Source organism: Pseudorasbora parva, chromosome 16 (genome assembly GCF_024679245.1).
Source record: "Pseudorasbora parva isolate DD20220531a chromosome 16, ASM2467924v1, whole genome shotgun sequence".
Lineage (NCBI taxonomy): Eukaryota > Metazoa > Chordata > Actinopteri > Cypriniformes > Gobionidae > Pseudorasbora > Pseudorasbora parva.
The window spans coordinates 8,677-28,964 of NC_090187.1; the positions used below are offsets into that span (position 1 = coordinate 8,677).

The 20,288-nt window shown below is 44.3% G+C and overlaps 1 long non-coding RNA gene across 2 annotated transcripts; it reads right to left on the bottom strand.

The window, feature by feature from the left end:
- Nucleotides 1-13,842: 13,842 nt before the first annotated feature.
- On the bottom strand, nt 13,843-19,973 carry LOC137043351 (uncharacterized). Of its 2 annotated transcripts, XR_010898458.1 has the most exons (4): nt 19,871-19,973; nt 17,350-17,429; nt 14,998-15,034; nt 13,843-14,852 (listed from the first exon to the last, which is right to left on the bottom strand). It is a non-coding gene; the product is annotated as an uncharacterized lncRNA (long non-coding RNA). The 2 variants fall into 2 exon arrangements; XR_010898457.1 differs by lacking the exon at nt 19,871-19,973 and having other exon boundaries at nt 17,350-17,977.
- Between the last annotated feature and the right edge of the window lie 315 nt (nt 19,974-20,288).

Here is a 20,288-nt window from a genome sequence, read left to right on the forward strand (position 1 = left end):
AAGATACACATATTTCGAAACGTCGCGACGCAGGCCTGAATGACCGACAGTGGCCTCCATCATGTGAGGAATGATGTAGTAGAGCCTAAATAAATACTTACCTTCGTCCATACAGACGTTGAGTTTGTCTGAGAATTTGATTGCGGTCTCCATCATCAGGGGAATGATGTAGTAGAACCCAAAATAGTTACTTTCGTCCATACAGACGTCGTGTTGTCCTGAGAATTAAATTAAATTTTATGTCCCTTACCCAAACACAGCACTAAAACCTACCCCGCGTTTTGCACGAACCCTGATGGCAACAGCCCTTCTCATTCTAGCCCTACTTGGGATGGCAACAGCCCGTCTTATTCTAGCCCTACTTGGGATCCTCCACAACACCTAAAAAATATTTTGAGTCCCATATCGGTTTTCGTTTAGGGAGTGTAGACCTCCGTGGTCCAGTGGGCTTTCTTACGAAGTCGTGTTGGCTTTCTCGAGCAGTTCTCGTGTGATACTTGGATGCACTTTTGGGGTGGCGGCCCGAACACATAGGACAGTGCACAACCCGGGGTGGATTGTCCGTCGTGAGGATTATTTCCTTGTGATGGACGATCTGCTTTGTGGCTTTCTCTTCTCCTAACCTACCCTAACCCTAACCCTAACCCTAACCTAACCCTAACCCTAACCCTAACCCTAACCCTAACCCAGTAATGAATTTGAACACTACAATGAAAAAGAGTATCATGATGAGCAGAGACCAAGACAGGTCGCACACCTCAGAACCTCACCATATCATGACCAAGATGTTGTCCTCCCCAGCGAAAAAGAACCTAAAAATAATAGAAACACACAAAATTACTTCCAGAAAAACACAGACAGGACAAAACAGAATCAAATAAACAATAGAGCACTACATCAGAACACAGATTTCATCCCAGCCCCTCCCAAACTCAAAAACACTATCAAATTAATGTACCAACTGATTAGACTTGTTCATCACCAGGGGAAAGTGACGACGAAAGTCGAAGGAAACCAACCCATCACCTTTCAGAGGCTGACCAACTTACTGGTCAACACGGTTAAACCGGCCTTCCCAGACGAGCAAGTCAATCAGTTACTGAAAGGAAACGCAAAAAACTGGTTGTACACAACTCAATTAGTCCTAGAACAACATTACGATTCCCTGATTGAAGTTACCATGAAAAAAATCCGTGAACAAACCGACCAGGCAGACTGGCCTCAAGCGTTTGATGTGGCTTCAACCTGGACTAAAAAAAATTATAGGGGCATAATCAACACTGAAACTGTCGAACAGGCAGAAGCTCTTATCACAGATGAACTTTTCAGAGAAGAAACAGTGACTCAGAACCCAACAAACCCGGTCACCAGAGAGGCATCAAGCCCTCGTACATATGCCCAAGTAGCAGCAACAAGGCCCGCTACACCTTCCACCTCTCCTCCCACCAGGTTTCAGGGTCCCCCTTCCCTGATACCACCACAAGTTTCTGTGCACCACAAAAAGGGTGTACAACACATAGAAATCCAAACAATAAGAACCCCAGTGAGCACGCCAAAACACCGTGGAGACTGGTCTTTTGATGAGGAGGATGAGGATGAAGTGTATCACAACCCATTGGACCCAAAGGTCATACTTAGGCCCATACAGGCCCCAATTCCTTCCCCTAGAACACAAAGAATAACTAGTCCCCGCAGAGTCCAAGAAATTCTGCCTGATAGTGTCCCCAACATTTTTAGCAAAGCGCCACAACGCGCTAATATTAATGTGTCACCGCACCAGGAGGTGACATTTGCAAAGGAACCAGTTATTCCTGAGACAGAGCCTGATAATGGGGAAAGCTCACCCATGATACCACCAGTGCAACCAGCCCGCAAAGACTCAAATCACTCATCTCTGATGAGTTTTTCTTTATATGCTGAAAGCACAGAGGCACCCATACAGGGCCTCTCACCTCTTTCCAGGTGTCTTAAAGAAGGGGATGAATCCTTTTACAACTTGGGGGCTCCACAAAAAAATACAGTGGAGGTTGAACAGGGTGAGGCCAGCACCTCATACTACACTCCTCAACCGAAGCCCAGAAAGGCCTTACTTGAAAAAATCCCTCTCACACCCCACACAAACATGGGTAGAAAAAATAATGCCGAAGACCTTTCGGTGATGACTACATTAGAGGGCCAATATAATAGAAATGAAGAAACAACCACAAATCTCCTCCCAGTGACAGCACCTATTAATACAAACGCAAATGAAACCAAGGTCACAAAGGGGCAGATTATAATCCCTGCCAGTGATGTTCCGGCAACTGGGCCCATAAGACACATAAACACGGGCAAAAAAATGTCAGATTGGAGTCTCACCTTAAACAAAAAATATGTTATAATAGGAGACTCTAACATATCCAGACTGCCTACCCACAACTGCCCTGACCTACAGGTCGATAGCTTTCCGGGAGCCAAACTACAACATGCGGCTAATTTAATTGAAAGGGCCACAATTATAGTTCAACCTGAAAAGATCATCCTATCCTTTGGATTCAACAATAGACAACAGAGGTACACAATTGCGGCCTTTACTGAACTGCAAAAGACCTGCAGGGCTGTCACCAAGAAACTTCCCAACACGGAAGTATTCTTTCCCCTCATCAATTTTGCTAGAACGCTTCCACTGGATGAGCAAATGATGATTGAACATCTAAACAACCACACAAAGAAAAACACCAGTTATATCCCACCGCTCCCCATTGAACAATTCTTTGTTGAAAGTGACGGGATACACTGGAAGGCCCAGACAGCCAAAGCAATGCTGCAACATTGGAGAGCGCATTTAAACTGCTAACTTGCAAAAACCCAAAACCTAAAACCTACCCGTCACTGCCACCAGGACATCTGACCCCTTTTCTAACCTAATCCTACCCAAAATAACCCTGGACATCTGACCCCTTCCTTCACCTAACCCTACCCAAAATAGCCCTGGACATCTGACCCCTTCCTTCACCTAACCCTACCCAAAATAGCCCTGGACATCTGACCTCTCCCTCCACCTAACCCTACCCAAAATAACCCTGGACATCTGAACCCTTCTCATCAACTAACCCTACCCAAAATAACCCTGGACATCCAAACCCTCTCATTACCTAACCCTACCCAAAACAACCCTGGATTCACCAACAGAACCCTAAAACCTACCCAAGGGAACCCTGGCAAAAAAACAACACGGCTTAAAATAAAAATAAAATATCCCTCAGCCCAAATAGCCCGCTTGGATTAAATAAATATATTTATCATTCAATTTAACGGACTTACCCCTTCGTTTCTGCCCGGCTATTCCTCTTGCCAGTCTAGGTTGTAAAGATTGACCCTTGACCCTTTAAAACTTACCTGCACATGTGTTGAGAGGTCAGAACACCTCTCTGAACACTAGATGTCAGCATAGCACCAGGTTTTGGGATTTCCTTAGAGCTTTTACATTGAACTGGACCTTGAGGAGAGAATAAGGGAGAAAAAGATTAATAAATTAATTAATAAATATACAAATAAATAAAGACATGCATTAACTCATACAAGCATACATATGTCCATAAAGATAAATAGACTAATAATTAATATAACACCTAAAAAGACTTATAAAAATAGAGGGAGAGTCGGTGGGAGACAATACTGATCCCATACCATTTCAAAGCGGTCAGTGGAATGGATGGCCAGTGCACAACCGTCATCGGGATCTTCGGAAACCGATGGCTGGAAATACAGAAAACCTAACCCTAACCCTAACCCTAACCCTAACCCTAACCCTAACCCTAACCCTAACTAACCCTAACCCTAACCCTAACCCTAACCCTAACCCTAACTTGATCGAAGTGTCGTTGAACACGACTCGCCAAGCCCTTTCCAATGATGTACGGTTTGTGTCTCTACGACCTTCCTAACACGAGATATTTTTTTAAAACACGATTATATTTTGCCTTATATCTCCGCCCCTTGACGTCACAGACTATTGTGACCTACGTCATTCAAAAGGACTTGCCGACCCCTTTCAAACAACACCTACCCCGTCCCACCGTGACATTCCCACGACGAGATAATGTCACTTCCGTTCTGCACAGGAAGTGGCTTTATCTCTTTAACGCAGAGTCACAGATTATTGTAACCTACGTCATTCGAAAGGACTTGCCGACCCCTTTCAAACAACACCTACCCCGTCCCTCTGTGACATTCCCACGACGAGATAAAGTCACTTCCTGTGCAGAACGGAAGTGACATTATCTCTTTACCGCAGAGTCACAGACACACGGGAGTAGGTGCGATCGAAAGGTCTCATCAAGCTCATCATGGGAATATAAGGTTAGTGTCAATGACTCTTCTCTGGGCTGAGTTATAACACCAAATATAATCGTGTTTCAGAAACATATCTCGGCCTAGGAAGGCCGCAGCGACTTGATCGAAGTGTCGTTGAACACGACTCGCCAAGCCCTTTCCAATGATGTACGGTTTGTGTCTCTACGACCTTCCTAACACGAGATATTTTTTTAAAACACGATTATATTTTGCCTTGTATCTCCGCCCCTTGACGTCACAGTCTATTGTAACCTACGTCATTCAAAAGGACTTGCCGACCCCTTTCAAACAACACCTACCCCGTCCCTCTGTGACATTCCCACGACGAGATAATGTCACTTCCTGTGCAGAACGGAAGTGACATTATCTCTTTAACGCAGAGTCACAGACACACGGGAGTAGGTGCGATCGAAAGGTCTCGTCAAGGTCATCATGGGAATATAAGGTTAGTGTCAATGACTCTTCTCTGGGCTGAGTTATAACACCAAATATAATTGTGTTTCAGAAACATTTCTCGGCCTAGAAAGGTCGCAGCAGTTGCAATACCATATCTCAGAACTTTGCGGCGCTAGAGGTACGGGACCAAGCCCAATCGACTGGGCGTGGCCCAATTAGTATATACACCAATTTTGTTCCACCTAGCACAAAAGGAAGCAAAATGCACCGGGGGGTGCAATACCATATCTCGGCACCTGGCGGCGCTAGAGGTACGGGACCAAGCCCAATCGACTGGGCGTGGCCCAATTAGTATATACACCAATTTTGTTCCACCTTGCACAAAAGGAAGCAAAATGCAATGGGGGGTGCAATACCATATCTCGGCACCTGGTGGCGCTAGAGGTATGGGACCAAGCCCAATCGACTGGGCGTGCCCCAATTAGTATATACACCAATTTTGTTCCACCTAGCACAAAAGGAAGCAAAATGCACCGGGGGGTGCAATATCACAAAAGGTGCAATACCATATCTCGGCACCTGGTGGCGCTAGAGGTGCGGGACCAAGCCCAATCGACTGGGCGTGGCCCAATTAGTATATACACCAATTTTGTTCCACCTTGCACAAAAGGAAGCAAAATGCACCGGGGGGTGCAATACCATATCTCGGCACCTGGTGGCGCTAGAGGTATGGGACCAAGCCCAATCGACTGGGCGTGCCCCAATTAGTATATACACCAATTTTGTTCCACCTAGCACAAAAGGAAGCAAAATGCACCGGGGGGTGCAATATCACAAAAGGTGCAATACCATATCTCGGCACCTGGTGGCGCTAGAGGTATGGGACCAAGCCCAATCGACTGGGGATGCCCCAATTAGTATATACACCAATTTTGTTCCACCTAGCACAAAAGGAAGCAAAATTCACCGGGGGTGCAATACCATATCTCGGCACCTGGTGGCGCTAGAGGTACGGGACCAAGCCCAATCGACTGGGCGTGCCCCAATTAGTATATACACCAATTTTGTTCCACCTAGCACAAAAGGAAGCAAAATGCACCGGGGGGTGCAATATCACAAAAGGTGCAATATCATATCTCGGCACCTGGTGGCGCTAGAGGCATGGGACCAAGCCCAATCGACTGGGCGTGGCCTAATTAGTATATGGGCGAAGGTTGCTCCCCCTAGGACCAAAGGGGGTGGAGTTAAAGCGGGGGTGCACTTGTGGGGGTGCAAAACCATATCTCGAAAAGGGGAGGAGCTAGAGGGATGGGACCACGCCCAATCGACAGGGCGTGGCCTAATTAGTATAAGGGCGAAGTTTCTGCCCCCTAGGACCAAAGGGGGCGGAGTTACGGGGGGGGTGCACTTCAAGGGGGTGCACTTTTCGTTTTTATCCCTAACCCTAACCCTAACCCTAACCCTAACCCTAACCCTAACCCTAACCCTAACCCTAACCCTAACCCTAACCCTAACCCTAACCCTAACCCTAACCCTAACCTAACCCTAACCCTAACCCTAACCCTAACCCTAACCCTAACCCTAACCCTAACCCTAACCCTAACCCTAACCCTAACCCTAACCCTAACCCTAACCCTAACCCTAACCCTAACCCTAACCCTAACCCTAACCCTAACCCTAACCCTAACCCTAACCCTAACCCTAACCCTAACCCTAACCCTAACCCTAACCCTAACCCTAACCCTAACCCTAACCCTAACCCTAACCTAACCCTAACCCTAACCCTAACCCTAACCCTAACCCTAACCCTAACCCTAACCCTAACCCTAACCCTAACCCTAACCTAACCCTAACCCTAACCCTAACCCTAACCCTAACCCTAACCCTAACCTAACCTACCCTAACCCTAACCCTAACCCTAACCTAACCCTAACCCTAACCCTAACCCTAACCCTAACCCAGTAATGAATTTGAACACTACAATGAAAAAGAGTATCATGATGAGCAGAGACCAAGACAGGTCGCACACCTCAGAACCTCACCATATCATGACCAAGATGTTGTCCTCCCCAGCGAAAAAGAACCTAAAAATAATAGAAACACACAAAATTACTTCCAGAAAAACACAGACAGGACAAAACAGAATCAAATAAACAATAGAGCACTACATCAGAACACAGATTTCATCCCAGCCCCTCCCAAACTCAAAAACACTATCAAATTAATGTACCAACTGATTAGACTTGTTCATCACCAGGGGAAAGTGACGACGAAAGTCGAAGGAAACCAACCCATCACCTTTCAGAGGCTGACCAACTTACTGGTCAACACGGTTAAACCGGCCTTCCCAGACGAGCAAGTCAATCAGTTACTGAAAGGAAACGCAAAAAACTGGTTGTACACAACTCAATTAGTCCTAGAACAACATTACGATTCCCTGATTGAAGTTACCATGAAAAAAATCCGTGAACAAACCGACCAGGCAGACTGGCCTCAAGCGTTTGATGTGGCTTCAACCTGGACTAAAAAAAATTATAGGGGCATAATCAACACTGAAACTGTCGAACAGGCAGAAGCTCTTATCACAGATGAACTTTTCAGAGAAGAAACAGTGACTCAGAACCCAACAAACCCGGTCACCAGAGAGGCATCAAGCCCTCGTACATATGCCCAAGTAGCAGCAACAAGGCCCGCTACACCTTCCACCTCTCCTCCCACCAGGTTTCAGGGTCCCCCTTCCCTGATACCACCACAAGTTTCTGTGCACCACAAAAAGGGTGTACAACACATAGAAATCCAAACAATAAGAACCCCAGTGAGCACGCCAAAACACCGTGGAGACTGGTCTTTTGATGAGGAGGATGAGGATGAAGTGTATCACAACCCATTGGACCCAAAGGTCATACTTAGGCCCATACAGGCCCCAATTCCTTCCCCTAGAACACAAAGAATAACTAGTCCCCGCAGAGTCCAAGAAATTCTGCCTGATAGTGTCCCCAACATTTTTAGCAAAGCGCCACAACGCGCTAATATTAATGTGTCACCGCACCAGGAGGTGACATTTGCAAAGGAACCAGTTATTCCTGAGACAGAGCCTGATAATGGGGAAAGCTCACCCATGATACCACCAGTGCAACCAGCCCGCAAAGACTCAAATCACTCATCTCTGATGAGTTTTTCTTTATATGCTGAAAGCACAGAGGCACCCATACAGGGCCTCTCACCTCTTTCCAGGTGTCTTAAAGAAGGGGATGAATCCTTTTACAACTTGGGGGCTCCACAAAAAAATACAGTGGAGGTTGAACAGGGTGAGGCCAGCACCTCATACTACACTCCTCAACCGAAGCCCAGAAAGGCCTTACTTGAAAAAATCCCTCTCACACCCCACACAAACATGGGTAGAAAAAATAATGCCGAAGACCTTTCGGTGATGACTACATTAGAGGGCCAATATAATAGAAATGAAGAAACAACCACAAATCTCCTCCCAGTGACAGCACCTATTAATACAAACGCAAATGAAACCAAGGTCACAAAGGGGCAGATTATAATCCCTGCCAGTGATGTTCCGGCAACTGGGCCCATAAGACACATAAACACGGGCAAAAAAATGTCAGATTGGAGTCTCACCTTAAACAAAAAATATGTTATAATAGGAGACTCTAACATATCCAGACTGCCTACCCACAACTGCCCTGACCTACAGGTCGATAGCTTTCCGGGAGCCAAACTACAACATGCGGCTAATTTAATTGAAAGGGCCACAATTATAGTTCAACCTGAAAAGATCATCCTATCCTTTGGATTCAACAATAGACAACAGAGGTACACAATTGCGGCCTTTACTGAACTGCAAAAGACCTGCAGGGCTGTCACCAAGAAACTTCCCAACACGGAAGTATTCTTTCCCCTCATCAATTTTGCTAGAACGCTTCCACTGGATGAGCAAATGATGATTGAACATCTAAACAACCACACAAAGAAAAACACCAGTTATATCCCACCGCTCCCCATTGAACAATTCTTTGTTGAAAGTGACGGGATACACTGGAAGGCCCAGACAGCCAAAGCAATGCTGCAACATTGGAGAGCGCATTTAAACTGCTAACTTGCAAAAACCCAAAACCTAAAACCTACCCGTCACTGCCACCAGGACATCTGACCCCTTTTCTAACCTAATCCTACCCAAAATAACCCTGGACATCTGACCCCTTCCTTCACCTAACCCTACCCAAAATAGCCCTGGACATCTGACCCCTTCCTTCACCTAACCCTACCCAAAATAGCCCTGGACATCTGACCTCTCCCTCCACCTAACCCTACCCAAAATAACCCTGGACATCTGAACCCTTCTCATCAACTAACCCTACCCAAAATAACCCTGGACATCCAAACCCTCTCATTACCTAACCCTACCCAAAACAACCCTGGATTCACCAACAGAACCCTAAAACCTACCCAAGGGAACCCTGGCAAAAAAACAACACGGCTTAAAATAAAAATAAAATATCCCTCAGCCCAAATAGCCCGCTTGGATTAAATAAATATATTTATCATTCAATTTAACGGACTTACCCCTTCGTTTCTGCCCGGCTATTCCTCTTGCCAGTCTAGGTTGTAAAGATTGACCCTTGACCCTTTAAAACTTACCTGCACATGTGTTGAGAGGTCAGAACACCTCTCTGAACACTAGATGTCAGCATAGCACCAGGTTTTGGGATTTCCTTAGAGCTTTTACATTGAACTGGACCTTGAGGAGAGAATAAGGGAGAAAAAGATTAATAAATTAATTAATAAATATACAAATAAATAAAGACATGCATTAACTCATACAAGCATACATATGTCCATAAAGATAAATAGACTAATAATTAATATAACACCTAAAAAGACTTATAAAAATAGAGGGAGAGTCGGTGGGAGACAATACTGATCCCATACCATTTCAAAGCGGTCAGTGGAATGGATGGCCAGTGCACAACCGTCATCGGGATCTTCGGAAACCGATGGCTGGAAATACAGAAAACCTAACCCTAACCCTAACCCTAACCCTAACCCTAACCCTAACCCTAACCCTAACTAACCCTAACCCTAACCCTAACCCTAACCCTAACCCTAACTTGATCGAAGTGTCGTTGAACACGACTCGCCAAGCCCTTTCCAATGATGTACGGTTTGTGTCTCTACGACCTTCCTAACACGAGATATTTTTTTAAAACACGATTATATTTTGCCTTATATCTCCGCCCCTTGACGTCACAGACTATTGTGACCTACGTCATTCAAAAGGACTTGCCGACCCCTTTCAAACAACACCTACCCCGTCCCACCGTGACATTCCCACGACGAGATAATGTCACTTCCGTTCTGCACAGGAAGTGGCTTTATCTCTTTAACGCAGAGTCACAGATTATTGTAACCTACGTCATTCGAAAGGACTTGCCGACCCCTTTCAAACAACACCTACCCCGTCCCTCTGTGACATTCCCACGACGAGATAAAGTCACTTCCTGTGCAGAACGGAAGTGACATTATCTCTTTACCGCAGAGTCACAGACACACGGGAGTAGGTGCGATCGAAAGGTCTCATCAAGCTCATCATGGGAATATAAGGTTAGTGTCAATGACTCTTCTCTGGGCTGAGTTATAACACCAAATATAATCGTGTTTCAGAAACATATCTCGGCCTAGGAAGGCCGCAGCGACTTGATCGAAGTGTCGTTGAACACGACTCGCCAAGCCCTTTCCAATGATGTACGGTTTGTGTCTCTACGACCTTCCTAACACGAGATATTTTTTTAAAACACGATTATATTTTGCCTTGTATCTCCGCCCCTTGACGTCACAGTCTATTGTAACCTACGTCATTCAAAAGGACTTGCCGACCCCTTTCAAACAACACCTACCCCGTCCCTCTGTGACATTCCCACGACGAGATAATGTCACTTCCTGTGCAGAACGGAAGTGACATTATCTCTTTAACGCAGAGTCACAGACACACGGGAGTAGGTGCGATCGAAAGGTCTCGTCAAGGTCATCATGGGAATATAAGGTTAGTGTCAATGACTCTTCTCTGGGCTGAGTTATAACACCAAATATAATTGTGTTTCAGAAACATTTCTCGGCCTAGAAAGGTCGCAGCAGTTGCAATACCATATCTCAGAACTTTGCGGCGCTAGAGGTACGGGACCAAGCCCAATCGACTGGGCGTGGCCCAATTAGTATATACACCAATTTTGTTCCACCTAGCACAAAAGGAAGCAAAATGCACCGGGGGGTGCAATACCATATCTCGGCACCTGGCGGCGCTAGAGGTACGGGACCAAGCCCAATCGACTGGGCGTGGCCCAATTAGTATATACACCAATTTTGTTCCACCTTGCACAAAAGGAAGCAAAATGCAATGGGGGGTGCAATACCATATCTCGGCACCTGGTGGCGCTAGAGGTATGGGACCAAGCCCAATCGACTGGGCGTGCCCCAATTAGTATATACACCAATTTTGTTCCACCTAGCACAAAAGGAAGCAAAATGCACCGGGGGGTGCAATATCACAAAAGGTGCAATACCATATCTCGGCACCTGGTGGCGCTAGAGGTGCGGGACCAAGCCCAATCGACTGGGCGTGGCCCAATTAGTATATACACCAATTTTGTTCCACCTTGCACAAAAGGAAGCAAAATGCACCGGGGGGTGCAATACCATATCTCGGCACCTGGTGGCGCTAGAGGTATGGGACCAAGCCCAATCGACTGGGCGTGCCCCAATTAGTATATACACCAATTTTGTTCCACCTAGCACAAAAGGAAGCAAAATGCACCGGGGGGTGCAATATCACAAAAGGTGCAATACCATATCTCGGCACCTGGTGGCGCTAGAGGTATGGGACCAAGCCCAATCGACTGGGGATGCCCCAATTAGTATATACACCAATTTTGTTCCACCTAGCACAAAAGGAAGCAAAATTCACCGGGGGTGCAATACCATATCTCGGCACCTGGTGGCGCTAGAGGTACGGGACCAAGCCCAATCGACTGGGCGTGCCCCAATTAGTATATACACCAATTTTGTTCCACCTAGCACAAAAGGAAGCAAAATGCACCGGGGGGTGCAATATCACAAAAGGTGCAATATCATATCTCGGCACCTGGTGGCGCTAGAGGCATGGGACCAAGCCCAATCGACTGGGCGTGGCCTAATTAGTATATGGGCGAAGGTTGCTCCCCCTAGGACCAAAGGGGGTGGAGTTAAAGCGGGGGTGCACTTGTGGGGGTGCAAAACCATATCTCGAAAAGGGGAGGAGCTAGAGGGATGGGACCACGCCCAATCGACAGGGCGTGGCCTAATTAGTATAAGGGCGAAGTTTCTGCCCCCTAGGACCAAAGGGGGCGGAGTTACGGGGGGGGTGCACTTCAAGGGGGTGCACTTTTCGTTTTTATCCCTATAACCTAACCCTAACCTAACCCTAACCCTAACCCTAACCCTAACCCTAACCCTAACCCTAACCCTAACCCTAAACCCTAACCCTAACCCTAACCCTAACCCTAACCCTAACCCTAACCCTAACCCTAACCCTAACCTAACCCTAACCCTAACCCTAACCCTAACCCTAACCCTAACCCTAACCCTAACCCTAACCCCTAACCCTAACCCTAACCCTAACCCTAACCCTAACCCTACCCGAAATAACCCTGGACATCTAAACCCTCTCATTACCTAACCCTAACCCCTAACCCTAACCCTAACCCTAACCCTAACCCTAACCCTAACCCTAACCCTAACCCTAACCCTAACCCTACCCGAAATAACCCTGGACATCTTAACCCTTCTCATCACCTAACCCTACCCAAAAGAAACCCCTGGACATCTAAACCCTCTCATACCTAACCCTAACCCCTAACCCTAACCCTAACCCTAACCCTAACCCTAACCCTACCCGAAATAACCCTGGACATCTTAACCCTTCTCATCACCTAACCCTACCCAAAAGAAACCCCTGGACATCTAAACCCTCTCATACCTAACCCTACCCGAAATAACCCTGGACATCTGGACCCTTTTCATCACCTAACCCTACCCAAAATAACCCTGGACTGACCAACACCACACAGAACCCTAAAACCTACCCAAGGGAACCCTAGCAATAAAACTACCCTGCTTAAAATAACCCTCAGCTCAAATAGCCCGCTTTTTCATACAGCAAGCGCTACCTGGATTAAATTGAGTAAATAAATATATTTGTAATTAAATTCAACGGGTTTACCTCTTCATTTCTGCCCGTGTACTCCTTTTGCCAGTCTATGGTAAAGATTGACCCTTGACCCTTTTAATACTTACCTGCACATGTGCTGAGAGGTCAGAACACCTCTCTGAACACTAGAGGTCAGCACAACACCAGGTTTTGGGATCCCTTCAAAACTTTTACATTGAACTGGACCTAGAAGAGAAGGAAAAAGGGAGAAAAAAAGATTAATAAATCAATTAACAAATATACAAACAAATAAATACATGCATTAACTCATACAAACATATCAATAAAGATAAATAAATAAATAAATAATATAATAAATAACATAACGCCTAAAAAGATTCATAAAAATAGAGGGAGAGTTGGTGGGAGACAATATTGATCCCATACTATTTCAAAGCGGTCAGTGGAATGGATGGCCAGTGCACAACCGTCATCGGGTTCCCTGGAACCCGATGGCTGGAAATACAGAAAACCTAATCCAGCCCGTGCCTCCTTCTCTGAACTTTGATAATGGTTGGGATCAAGTTGGACTCTCAAGACCTTCTGTCCCTATCTTTCCTATAAAACACCACATGAATGGTGTACAAACATTATATCATAAGAATAAATTACATTATATACACACACAAATAAATAAATCTAATGTGTGTATACAGGTATACTTCATCATAAGTAGGCTTTATTATGGAAAAACACATACAGTGATTATATATTCACAAGAGATAAAAAACATGCTGGAAATTATGGTTTAAATGAATATTAAAAAAATCACAAGACACATTTCCACAGTTCAACACATTTTGGAGATTTTAATTTTTTTTCTCAAACTCTCAAACATGCATAAAAACCTTATTTTCGGTTAAATACAATGGGATATAGGATGCATTTTTCAAAAAATGCAACTTCATGTTCGAAAAGGCAGTGACGTCACCCATTCATAAAATTCAACGGGGAGACGTTTTTCAAAAGACGCAACTCAACAAGTGACGTCAACCGTTCATACATCAGCTACAAAACAGCAAAATAAGCTTAAAACATCACCTTAAAATTAATCTCCGATTGTATCATCTTACAAAACATCTCCTGCAACAATTCGAGCACTTTTTGGATTTTTTGCGAGTTTGGAAAGGCTTATTTTAGCACTTTAAACACGGACCAGGCCACGCCCACACGAGCGTGCTTTTTAAAGGTCCGCGCCGCCTCCGCGGCTCACTCGCTGAGTTACTACTGCCACGGACGGTTGATTCTCTACAAACTGCTATTCCATTCATTGCTTCGCTATATTATTCATTGATTCTCAATATTATACCGGTATATTTTATATAAATTTATTCAAGCCAGCCTGAAGAAGGTACTAATTGTACCGAAACGTCGCGATTTGGCTTGAACTTAACCAAATACAAAAAAGACCTTTTATTTTCTTTATTTTCTTCATTTTATTTTATTTTTCAATTCATTATTTTCTCTTTATATCCATTATTTTCACTTTATTGCCATTATTTTCACTTGCACCATTCCATTTGCTGCATTTATTTGATTCATTTACAACAAACCTGGATTTATTCTCATTCTCTGTCACCTTGTCGGTGTGTTAAATTATGGAAAGCCTTAGGGGACGAGCTGGACAACGTCCTGCACCATATACTCGCCCAAGGCAGAGAGATGGAACACCCGACTATAGAACGAGAAGGAATGATAATTTTTCTTCTCGTCCTAAATACACATACCCTCCAAAAAGAGGGTATGTACAGAGAATGAATGAGGCACCTAATGGCCCACACAGATACACACAGAATCTGTACAAAAACAACAATAATAAATACGATGCAGCTCAAAATTTTCACAGATCTGTCCCAGGTCCATACAGACCCTACAACAAAAAGATCCAAGAAAATCGCAATCAGAAAAATAGAACCACTCAGTACAGAAACAAATTTGAAAATTACAACAACAGAAAAGAATATTATGATGAGCAGAGACCCAGACAGGTCACATATCCCAGAGCTTCATCTCACCATGATAGAGATGTTGTCCTCCCCAGCACAAAAGGACCTAAAAACAATAGAAACACACAAAATTACTCTCAGAAAAACACAGACAGGGCAAAACAGAATCAAACAAACAATAGAACATCACATCAGAATACAGACTTCATCCCAGCCCCTCCGAAGCTCAAAAATGCCATTAAATTAATGTACAGACTGATTAGACTTGTTCATCATTTGGGCAAAGTAACGACCAAAGTCGAAGGAAACCAGCCCATCACCTTTCAGAGACTGACCAACTTATTGGTCAACACAGTGAAACCGGCCTTCCCAGCTGAACAAGTCAACCAGTTATTAGAGGGAAATGCAAAAAACTGGTCATATACAACCCAGTTGGTCCTAGAACAACACTACGAGTCCTTGATTGAAGTTACCTTAAAAGAAATCCGCGAACAAACCGACCAGGCAGACTGGCCTCAGGCGTTTGAGGTGGCTTCAACCTGGACTGATAAAAATTATGGGGGCAAAGTTAGCACCGACACTGTCGAACAGGCAGAAGCTCTTATAACAGCAGAACTATTCGAAATAGAAACTGTGACTCAAAACCCAACAAACCCGGTCACCAGAGAGGCATCAAGCCCTCGTACATATGCACAAGTCGCAGCAACGAGGCCTGCTACTCCTTCCACCTCTCCTCCTACTCGGTTTCGGGGTCCTCCTTCCCTGATTCCACCACAGGTCTCTGTACGCCCTAAAAAAGGTGTACAACACATAGAAGTCCAAACATCACCCTCATTGCTAACAGTACCAACCTCAGTGAGCCCACCAAAACATCGTGGGGACTGGTCTTTTGATGAGGAGGATGAGGAAGAGGTTGAGCGTAATCCATTAGACCCAGAGGTCATACTCAGGCCCATACAGGCCCCAGTTCCTTCCCCTAGAATACAAAGAATAACTGGTCCCCGCAGAGTCCAAACAGTTCTGCCTGATCATATGCCCACCATTTCCAGTGAAGGGTCACAACGCGCTGATATGAATATGTCACCGCACCATGAGGTGATATTAGAAAAAGAACCAGTGGTTTCCGAGAAAGAGCCTAACAATGAGGAAAGCTCACCCGTGGCACCGCCAGTGCAATTAGCCCGCAGAGGCTCAGATCACTCATCTCTGATGAGCTTTTCCTTGTATGCTGAAAGCACAGAGGCACCCATACGAGGCCTCTCACCTCTATCCAGGTTCCTTAAAGAAGGGGATGAACCCCCTCAGAACTTAGATGCCCCAAAAGAAACCACAGTAGAGATTGAACAGTGTGAAGCCAGCACCTCACACTACACTCCTCAACCGAGGCCCAGAAAGGCCTTACTTGAAAAAATCCCTCTCACACCCTACACAGATATGGGCAGAGTAAATAATGCAGAAAACTCTTCTGAGACAGCAGCACTAGAGGGTCAACAAGATAACAGAAATGAAGAAATGACTGAAAATCTCCCCCTAATGATAGCACCTATTAATATAAATGAGGCAGAGGTCACAAATGTGCAGATACCAGCCCCTACTAATGATGACCCGACAACGGGACCAACAAGACACATAAACACGGGCAAAAAAATGTCCGATTGGAGTCTCACTCTAAACAAAAAATATGTTATAATAGGAGACTCCAACGTGTCCAGATTGCCGACCTATAACTGCCCTGACCTTCAGGTCGATAGCTTTCCAGGTGCTAAACTACAACATGCGGCTAATTTAATTGAAAAGGCCACAATTGAAGTTGAACCTGAAAAAATTATCCTGTCTTTTGGATTCAATAACAGACAACAGAGATACAGAATTGCGGCCATCACTGAACTGCAAAAGGCCTGCAGGGCTGTTACCAAGAGACTTCCCAACACGGAAGTATTCTTCCCGCTCATCAATTTTGCCAGAACACTTCCACTGTATGAGCAAATGATGATCGAACACCTAAACAACCACATAAAGAAAATCACCGGTCACATCCCACCACTCCCCAGCGAACAGTTTATTGTAGAAAATGATGGGATACACTGGAAGGCCCTGACAGCCAAAGCCATGTTACAGCATTGGAAAACGCATTTAAACTGCTGATTGATAAGAGTCCAAAACAGGAATCAAACAAGCTAATTATTAATCTCTCAAAGAAATTTAAATTATCCAAAGATCAACGTGCGGTTCTGCTAAAAGGTCTTTCTTTTATTCCGACACCTAGGGGAGTTAAAACACAAAAAATTAAATTATTAAAAGACATGCAGGCCTACCACAGAAGGGTCCAACTGGAAACCTTTTTTGAAGGAAAAAAGACACAAAAACAAAAAGTTCCCTTCACTGAAAATTCAGATTGGACCCCAGCCCTTTCTAACTTACCGAAGCAGATCACGCAGATAATCAGAGCTGACCATTATGCCTTCAAACATCTAAACTGGGGCCTTGAAACACCAGATAACCTAACCAGGAGAGAAAGAAAAGCATTATTAGAATTACAAAGAAATAGAGACATCATTATTAAACCTGCGGACAAGGGGAATGCAACAATTATCATGGATAAAAAACAATACATTTGGGAAGGACAGAGACAGTTGGCAGTTAAGGAACACTATTGTACACTAGAAGAACCGATATATCCGCAAACTAGAATCATGGTAGAAGAGATACTAAATGAAATGTATGATAAAAAAATAATTAGTGGGGCTCAGATGAAATACCTATTAGGAGAGAATCCCCCCAGGCCCAGAAGGTTCTACTTACTGCCTAAAATACATAAGGAACCTGAAAAATGGAGCATCCCGGGTGAAATCCCTCCGGGCAGACCAATAGTTTCAGATTGCAACAGTGAAACTTACTATATAGCTGAATATATAGAACATTTTTTGAACCCCATATCCATATGCCACCCTAGCTACATTAAGGATACGTATGATTTTATATCTAAAATTAAAAAACTTAAAATACCTAAGAATGCATTTCTCTTCACCATAGATATAGACAGCCTATATACTAATATAGAGACTGAGGTAGGCCTCAAAGCTGTGGAAAAGTTCATGGAGAAACATCCAGACCCCAAAAGACCAGATCAATATATACTCAAACTGTTGGAGATTAATTTAACAAGAAATGATTTTGAATTTGACTCCAAATTCTATTTGCAGATCAAGGGGACTGCAATGGGTAAGAAATTTGCTCCCTCATATGCCAACATATTTATGGCAGATTGGGAACAATCAGCTTTGAACGCAGCTACAAAAAAGCCGTATGCATACTACAGGTTCCTAGATGATATATGGGGTATATGGACATACTCTAGGGAGGACTTTGTTACCTTCACTGACCATCTGAATACACACCAAAAGTCCATCAAAATCAAATACACATTTGACCCCGAGGAAGTCAACTTTTTGGACGTGGTCTCCTATAAGGGCCCAGAATTCTTAGAAACAGGCTTACTGGACTTCAGAGTTTATTTTAAAGAGACGGACACACACTCATTACTACATAAAAAAAGTTTCCACCCTAAACATACTTTCAGAGGCATCATAAAATCTCAATTACTCAGGTTCAAAAGAATCTGTACCCAACCAGCTTCCTTTCACTCGGCTGTCCGGACTCTCTTTGCGGCCCTAAGACACAGGGGATACTCTCGATCCTTCCTCAGAAAGATCCTAAAAACTTTTGACAGACCACAAGCCCCCCCTGGGGAAAACACAGTCTCCAGAAATAAAATCCTCCCCTTGGTTGCCCACTTTTCGCCACAAAGCACACAACTGAATCTGGAACTCAAAGCCAATTTCCAAAAATTCTTAGAATCTACCCACTACCTAAAAAAACACAAACCAATAGCGGCATACAGAAGAAATACTAACTTATCGGATAAATTAGTACAGAGTAAAATTTACACGGCACCTCCAAAGGGCCGCATTGGAAAATGCAAATATTACACGCCAGCACAGTTAGTGGTCAGTAGATTCTCCAAAAAGGTATTTCAACTTCCCAGATCTCTATCCCACGAAACCACCAACTGCATTTATTTATTATACTGCACCCAGTGCCATAAACAATACGTCGGTCAGACCAAAAACCAGTTAAGAGTACGCATATACCAGCACGTACACAATATTACACACAAAATAGAAAAACGCAGACATGTAGTACAGCATTTCCTACTACATGGTCTGTCTGCCCTAAGGGTCACAGGCCTTCAGGCCAACCCTTCCTGGTCTCTCAGTGATCGACTCAAAATAGAAGCGTTGTGGATTAAACGTTTGGACACACGCTTCCCCAGGGGTCTGAACGAAACCTAAGATGGTCAAGATCCTGTTGACTGGCACACGGCACCTCCAAAAACCTACCCCTCACCACCATCTGGACATCTGACCCCTCTTCTCACCTAAACCTACCCAAAATAACCCTGGACATCTTAACCCTTTTCATTACCTAACCCTACCCGAAATAACCCTGGACATCTAAACCCTCTCATTACCTAACCCTACCCGAAATAACCCTGGACATCTTAACCCTTCTCATCACCTAACCCTACCCAAAAGAAACCCCTGGACATCTAAACCCTCTCATACCTAACCCTACCCGAAATAACCCTGGACATCTGGACCCTTTTCATCACCTAACCCTACCCAAAATAACCCTGGACTGACCAACACCACACAGAACCCTAAAACCTACCCAAGGGAACCCTAGCAATAAAACTACCCTGCTTAAAATAACCCTCAGCTCAAATAGCCCGCTTTTTCATACAGCAAGCGCTACCTGGATTAAATTGAGTAAATAAATATATTTGTAATTAAATTCAACGGGTTTACCTCTTCATTTCTGCCCGTGTACTCCTTTTGCCAGTCTATGGTAAAGATTGACCCTTGACCCTTTTAATACTTACCTGCACATGTGCTGAGAGGTCAGAACACCTCTCTGAACACTAGAGGTCAGCACAACACCGGGTTTTGGGATCCCTTCAAAACTTTTACATTGAACTGGACCTAGAAGAGAAGGAAAAAGGGAGAAAAAAAGATTAATAAATCAATTAACAAATATACAAACAAATAAATACATGCATTAACTCATACAAACATATCAATAAAGATAAATAAATAAATAAATAATATAATAAATAACATAACGCCTAAAAAGATTCATAAAAATAGAGGGAGAGTTGGTGGGAGACAATATTGATCCCATACTATTTCAAAGCGGTCAGTGGAATGGATGGCCAGTGCACAACCGTCATCGGGTTCCCTGGAACCCGATGGCTGGAAATACAGAAAACCTAACCCTAACCCTAACCCTAACCCTAACCC